This window comes from Aptenodytes patagonicus, unplaced genomic scaffold (genome assembly GCF_965638725.1).
Source record: "Aptenodytes patagonicus unplaced genomic scaffold, bAptPat1.pri.cur scaffold_88, whole genome shotgun sequence".
Lineage (NCBI taxonomy): Eukaryota > Metazoa > Chordata > Aves > Sphenisciformes > Spheniscidae > Aptenodytes > Aptenodytes patagonicus.
The window spans coordinates 238,021-244,628 of NW_027472036.1; the positions used below are offsets into that span (position 1 = coordinate 238,021).

Below are 6,608 nucleotides of genomic sequence, written 5' to 3' on the forward strand. Positions count from 1 at the left end.
GCTGAGTAAGGGTTTGAACAGGGGCTGGAGTTTACTTGGAGGTCCAGGAGGTTCCAGATCTGAGTAACCTACTTGGGCATATACTTGGCTCTTCATCCTACTGCAGGTGCTTCTCAAATCCAGGCCCTGCTGAAGACACTGCACCCATTTTCAAAAAGGGCAAGGAGGAGCATCTTTGGAACTACAGGCTGGTCAGCCTTATCTCAATCCCTTGGAAGCTGATGGAGCAAAACCATTTGATTGATTTCTTTGCCCACAATCAGCTACTGTTACTATCTGAGATGCCCCGGGGTAGCTGAAGTATCAATATGCTGCTTGGAAACCTGACCCGGCACTTATGGGAGCTCTTCTGGAGCATTAGCTGGCCACCAGTTAGAGTATTTCCAGACACCTCAGTTGAGACAACTTCCTTCTCTCCATTAAAGGGAAGTCTAGACTACTTGATTGGAGATAGACATCTGCACTGAGGTATCTGATGTTTGGGGAGACCAGTATCCTCCCTTTCTTCACCAAAAATGGAGTCACATATCGTTAACCATGAAGGGAGTGAAAAGGGAGTGTGGATACATGATCTAGAAACCCCTTTAAGTAGACACTGTAACACAAATATATTGCTAATAGAGCAAATTTGACTACACAAAAATGGTGTTTCACTGAAGTTGGTCACCCTGCTTCCCCGTATCAGGTGAAAGAGCTTGATACCTTGGTGGCTGACTTACTCTTTAGTGAGTTGTGGCACGCACAATGCTGGGAGGGGAGAGTTTTTAGGGCACAAGTGTCTGTGCAAGAAGCTAAATTCTCTTTTTTAATGCTGCAGTCCTGACTATAATAGAAATGTTTTGAAAATGTCAAAAAAAAAGAAAAAATTAAGAAGGAGAAGGGGTTGGAGTTTTGAGCAACAGGGAAGTGCCAGGGGCTGCTGGTGTATTAGGAACAAACAGGGGAAGCACCTGTGAAAGGCCTCAAAAGAATTAGGGCATGTTCCTCTAAAAAGGCATCCACAGTCAATAGCCCAGCTGAAGTGCCTCTGTGCACACCACTCATGCAGCATGGGTAACAAGCAGGAGGAGCTGGAAGCCACCGTGCAGTTAAAAAGCTACAATATAATCACTATCACTGAAACATGGTGGGATGAATCACACGACTGGAGTGCTGCAAATTGTTCAGAAGTGACAGTCAAGGAAGGAAGGGTTGGGGGCGTTACCCTCTATGTAAAAAAATGGATCGACTGCCCAGAGCTGTCTTGGAAAAAGAGCGAGGAACAGGTTGAGAGCTTCTGGGCAAAAATTAGGGGGCAAGAAAACAAACGAAACCAGTGGTTGGTGTTTACTATAGGCTGCCTGACCAAGAGGAGCCTGTAGATGAAGCATTCTTCAACTACAGGCAGCATCACACTTGCAGGGTTTGATCCTGCTGAGGGACTCCAATCCCCCTGACAGCTGCTGGACAAGCAGCACAGCAAGATGTAAGCAGTCCAAGAGACTCCTGGAGAGAGTTGAAGATAATTTCTTAATCTAGATAGTAGACAGCCCGATCAGAGGAGAATCATTACTGGACCTGTTGCTTACCAACAAAGATGAACTGATTGTCAAACCTGGTGGCAGCCTGAGCTGCAGTGATCATGCCCTGGTGGAATTCACAATCTTGAGAGATATGGGCCTGGTGAAGAGTTGGTGAAGAGTTGTCCTGAATTTTAGGGACATTTTTAGAGCACAAGAGCTCCCCCTAGTGCCCAGCCCGTGCCCAGCCCTGCCCATACCCCATGTGGGTGTTTGCAGGCAGCCCTGCTCTGGGGGTCAGCCAGGGTCTGGACTGGAAGAGGGACCAGGCAGGGTTGACTATTCACCTGATACAGGCTGTCGTGGTTTAACCTCAGTCGGCAACTAAGCACCACGCAGCCGCTCACTCACTCCCCCCCTACCCCGGTGGGATGGGGGAGAGAATTGGAAGAGTAAAAGTGAGAAAAACTCGTGGGTTGAGATAAAAACAGTTTAATAATTGAAATAAAATTATAATAACAGTAATAATGTAGTAGTAGTAGTAGTAGTAATAATAATAATAATAATAATAATAATAATAATAATAATAATAATAATAATAATAATGATAATACACAAAGCAAGTGATGCACAGTGCAATTGCTCACCACCTGCTGACCGATGCCCAGCCAGTCCCCGAGCAGCGGCCCCCCCTGGCCAGCTTTCCCCAGTTTATATACTGAGCATGACATCACATGGTATGGAATATCCCTTTGGCCAGTTTGGCTGTGCCCCCCTCCCAGCTTCTTGTGCACCTGCAGCCTTCTCAGTCGGTAGAGCATGGGAAACTAAAAAGTCCTTGGCTAGTGTAAGCATTACCTAGCAACAACTAAAACATCGGTACGTTATCAACTTTGTTCTCATCCTAAATCCAAAACACTGTACCAGCTACCAGAAAGGAAATTAACTCTATCCCTGCTGAAACCAGGACACAGACACTGACACCAAAAGGAGGATGAAGCTGATCACATCCCAAAGAGCAGTCCTCACCTGGCCTGTGGTCAATGGCCAGGACTGGAAATGGCTGGTATAAGTGTCTGGGTCTGGAAACTGTTCAGGGGTAGTTTCTTCTGTTTGTTCAAACAACAACAAGCTGGGCTGGGTCTTTGAAGTCAGGGATCATGTTTGAGGGCCCCTGTGGGCATGGGAATGCTCTACAGGGCCCCAGAATCTCCTCCACATGCTCCATTCTCCTGTGGGGCTCCTAGATGCTGCCAGCCCTGCAAAGGGTTCAGGAGAGGACTTGTCCTGCCTGTAATCACAGCTGGATCCCAGGCCTCTAGCAGGAGCCTGGCTGAGGAACTTTGTCTAGGGGTGATAATGGGGTGAGCGCTGGCACATAGAGTGGGAGGGACTGCCTTATGGGCCTGTGCTGGGGATGGGGACTGAGGGACAGCAGCAAACTGACATGGCTCCTCGGTTGTACTTCCTTCAGTGCAAGCTCAGGCACAAGGCTCCAGCCTCCCATTTCATCAAAGGGACAAACAATGGCAATAAGAGATGGGGAATGGGGGACTCTAGTCCTTCTTCAGCCACTTTCCAGGCCCTGTGGAGCACCAGGACAGCAAGGATATCTGGGTCTTCACCCATGAGCACACAGTGTACCCACACTCTGAACATGGGCTTGGGTTAGCTGAATGCCGGCATTGTTCTATTTGAGGCAATTTCAAGCCCAGGTTGTCTTCCTTCTGATCTCTCCCTATTCCTCCTCTATCTGGCCAGCTGTTCCTGCCCCCCTCCCCATACACCCCCCAGGACCCCAAGCTGGCGGTGCTGCTCTGCAGAGCAAGTGAGCTGTGCTGCTCAGAGCTAAGGGATGACCCTGCACTGGCCATGCTGGCCAGGGTGGGAAGCAGACCCAGTGGGACAGGGATCACTGCTGCTAACTCCTCTCACCAGGGGGGGATCTGTAGATGTGGCAGGTGCTTGGAAGGACTGTGGAGCATTTCCAAGAGCATTAGATGTGTTATGGTTTGTCTTTAGATAGCCCATAGTACTTCATTTATGCTGGCCTCCCTTCCCCATGCCTCCTGTGCCCCCACTGTGTCCTCTGCAATTGCAAAGTCCTCTTTTGTCTGTAGGTACCTCCTGCAGTTAGCAGTTCACCTCTACGCAGCTCCACATGGAGCAATCTCTCCCTTTGTGGAGCTCCATTCGCTGCCCACCTGTACTGGGTTTACAAGGCAAGGCTTTGGTAGTGGGCGGGATGATATGAGAAGAGGCCAGGGGCTGTCCCCATGTCGGGTGGAGCCAGTTTGTTGGCTCAGCAACAGACTCACCACAGGACACAGCTGAGCCCATCAGAGAAACTGGTGGGATCTCTGTGTTAGCGTATTTTAAAAAAGGCAAAAGACTGACTAGCAGTAAGGAGAGAGGAAAGAAGTGTGAGGAATAACCCTGCAGACACTGAGATCAGAGAAGGAGTGGGAAGAGGCACTCCAGGCATTGGAGCAAAGATTCCCTTGCAGCCCATGAAAGAGACAATGGTGGAGCAGGTATTTCCCTGCAGCCCATGGACAGGACCATGCTGGAGCAGATGTCCCCACTGCAGCCTGTAGAGAGGACCACAGTGGAGCATATATCCACACTGTAGCCCATGGAAGACCCCACACCAGAGCAGGAGGATATTTCCTGAAAGAAGCTGCAGACAGTGGAGAGCGCACACTGGAGCAGATTCTCCTGAAGGTAACTGTGGCCTGTGGCAGGGAACCCACACAGAAGCAGGTTTATCCTGAAGGACTGCAGCCCATGCAGAGGTCTCATGCTGGAGCAGGAGAGAAGTGTGAGGAGAAAAGAGCAGCAGATGGGTGACTCCTAAATCTAGTCCTCGGTCTCTAACAGGTCACAATGTGACAATGAGCCTTATACTCCTGAACACAGGGAGGAAGAGGAACTTTTAGGATGCAGTTCCTCAAGCCTGTTCTTGACACCAGCTTTAGAGGAAGAGCCCAGCCTTCGGGCAGTGTACTGGGGAGATCCCATTTCATTAGAGAGATGCTATGAGAAAGCTAGTTCTGAGGAAGTCTTAGACACACTTCTATATGGGCTCCAGGTGAGACAGAGCAGGTTAATGCCTTAGTTGTAGCGAGACAAATTCAAACATTTTTTAGGAACATAATAACCACAGATACCAATAGCAACAGCAAAAAAACCCACACAAAAGGCTGAAATCAGATACTCTGGGAATCATTTGTGGAGAGAGGAGGTAATTTTATCACCACTGAAAAATGTTCATGGAGTCACTTAATAGCATCCTTGAGCTCCTTGTTCTTCATGCTGTAGATGAGGAGGTTCACTGCTGGAGGCACCACTGAATACAGAACTGCCACCACCAGATCCAGAGATGGGGAGGAGGTAGAGTAGGGTTTCAGGTAGGCAAATATGCCAGTGCTGAGAATCAGGGAGACCATGGCCAGGTGGGGGAGGTACATGGAAAAGGCTCTGTGCAATCCTTGCTCAGACGGGATCTTCAGCATGACCCTGAAGATCTGCACATAGGACAGCATGATGAAAACAAAACAAACAAAAGAAAAAAGGGTACTAACCATGAGAAGCCCAGCTTTCCTGAGGTAGGAGTCTGAGCAGGAGAGCCTGAGGATCAGGGGGATTTCATGGAAGAACTGGTCCAGGACATTGCCTTGGTAGAGTGGTATTGAAAAGGCATTGGCAGTGTGTAGCAGAGCATAGAGAAACCCACTGCCCCAGGCAGCTGTTGCTATGCTGGTACAAGCCCTGCTGCCCAGGAGGGTCCCTGCAGGGGTTTGCAGATGGCAATGCAGTGGTCATAGGCCACGACAGTGAGAAGATAAAACTCTGCTGTAGCACAGAAAAAGAAAGAAAAGACCCATGCAGCGCAGCATATCCCACACAGGAGATGATCCTGGTGTCCCAGAGAGAAATGGACATGTGTGTGGGGAAAGTGGTGGAGATGGAGCCCAGGTTGAGAAGGGAGAGGTTGAGGAGGAAGAAAAACATGGGGGGATGGAGGTGGTGGTCACAGGCTATGGTTGTGATGATGAGGCCGTTGCATGGGAGGGCAGCCAGGTAGATGCCCTGGAAGAGCCAGAAGTGCAAGAGCTGCAGCTCCTGTGTGTCTGCAAATGCCAGAAGGAACCAGGTGAGGAAACTGCTGTTGGACATTTGCTGTCTCTGGGCACAGGGGCCTGTCCAAGGAGGAAGGCATGGAAATGTTAGGACAGTTTTCTCTGAGCAAAGCCACTCCTTTTCTCGTAGAAATTACACATCACCACCACCACAATCCAAATGCATTTCCTTTATCATAGAATCATAGAATAGTTTGGGTTGGAAGGGACCTTTAAAGGTCATCTAGTCCAACCCCCCTGCCGTGGGCAGGGACATCTTCAACTAGATCAGGTTGCTCAGAGCCGCATCCAACCCGACCTTGAATGTTTCCAGGGATGGGGCATCCACCACCTCTCTGGGCAACCTGTTCCAGTGTTTCACCACCCTCAGAGTAAAAAATTTCTTCCTTATATCTAGTCTAAATCTACCCCCTTTTAGTTTAAAGCCATTCCGCCTTGTCTAGCACCCTGTAGTGGTAAGTCACTAGCATGGGAGTTTAGACAAGCAGTTCACATTCAGGTGCCTATTTTGAGCACACCTGAACTAAGGCAAGTGGAATCCCACCTCCTGGGGGTTTGTAGCAGGCATGGGAGGGAGCTGAGTCACCTTCCAGCCCCAGGACTACACACTCAGGATGAGATGCCTCCATTGACTCAGCTGAATCCTTTCCCTCAGCAGGGGTAAAGGAGATCCCTGCCTGTACCTCCCCAGGTGTCCTATCTAATGATGGGACAAGGAAAGGTGATTCTTGTACCTAACTCTGTCTCTGAGAGGAGAGATGACACTGCTGGAAATAAGCGTCTCTGCAGAGCTGAGAGGGGGAACATCAGTGATTACTGCAGTCTCTTTCAAAGTAGTTTCCTGGGGGATCCCAGAGACATCTGGAGGGACTACAGGGTGGTGCTTTCTCTGCCTCCCACCCCACCCTCTAGCACCTCCACACCCTCATGTACTTCTTCCTCCTCAGCCTTTCTCTCCTTGACCTGG

General features: G+C 49.5%; 1 pseudogene; it reads right to left on the reverse strand.

Annotated features, from left to right (window-relative positions):
* Positions 1–4,777: 4,777 nt before the first annotated feature.
* LOC143173488 (olfactory receptor 14A16-like) lies at positions 4,778–5,678 on the reverse strand (annotated as a pseudogene).
* Between the last annotated feature and the right edge of the window lie 930 nt (positions 5,679–6,608).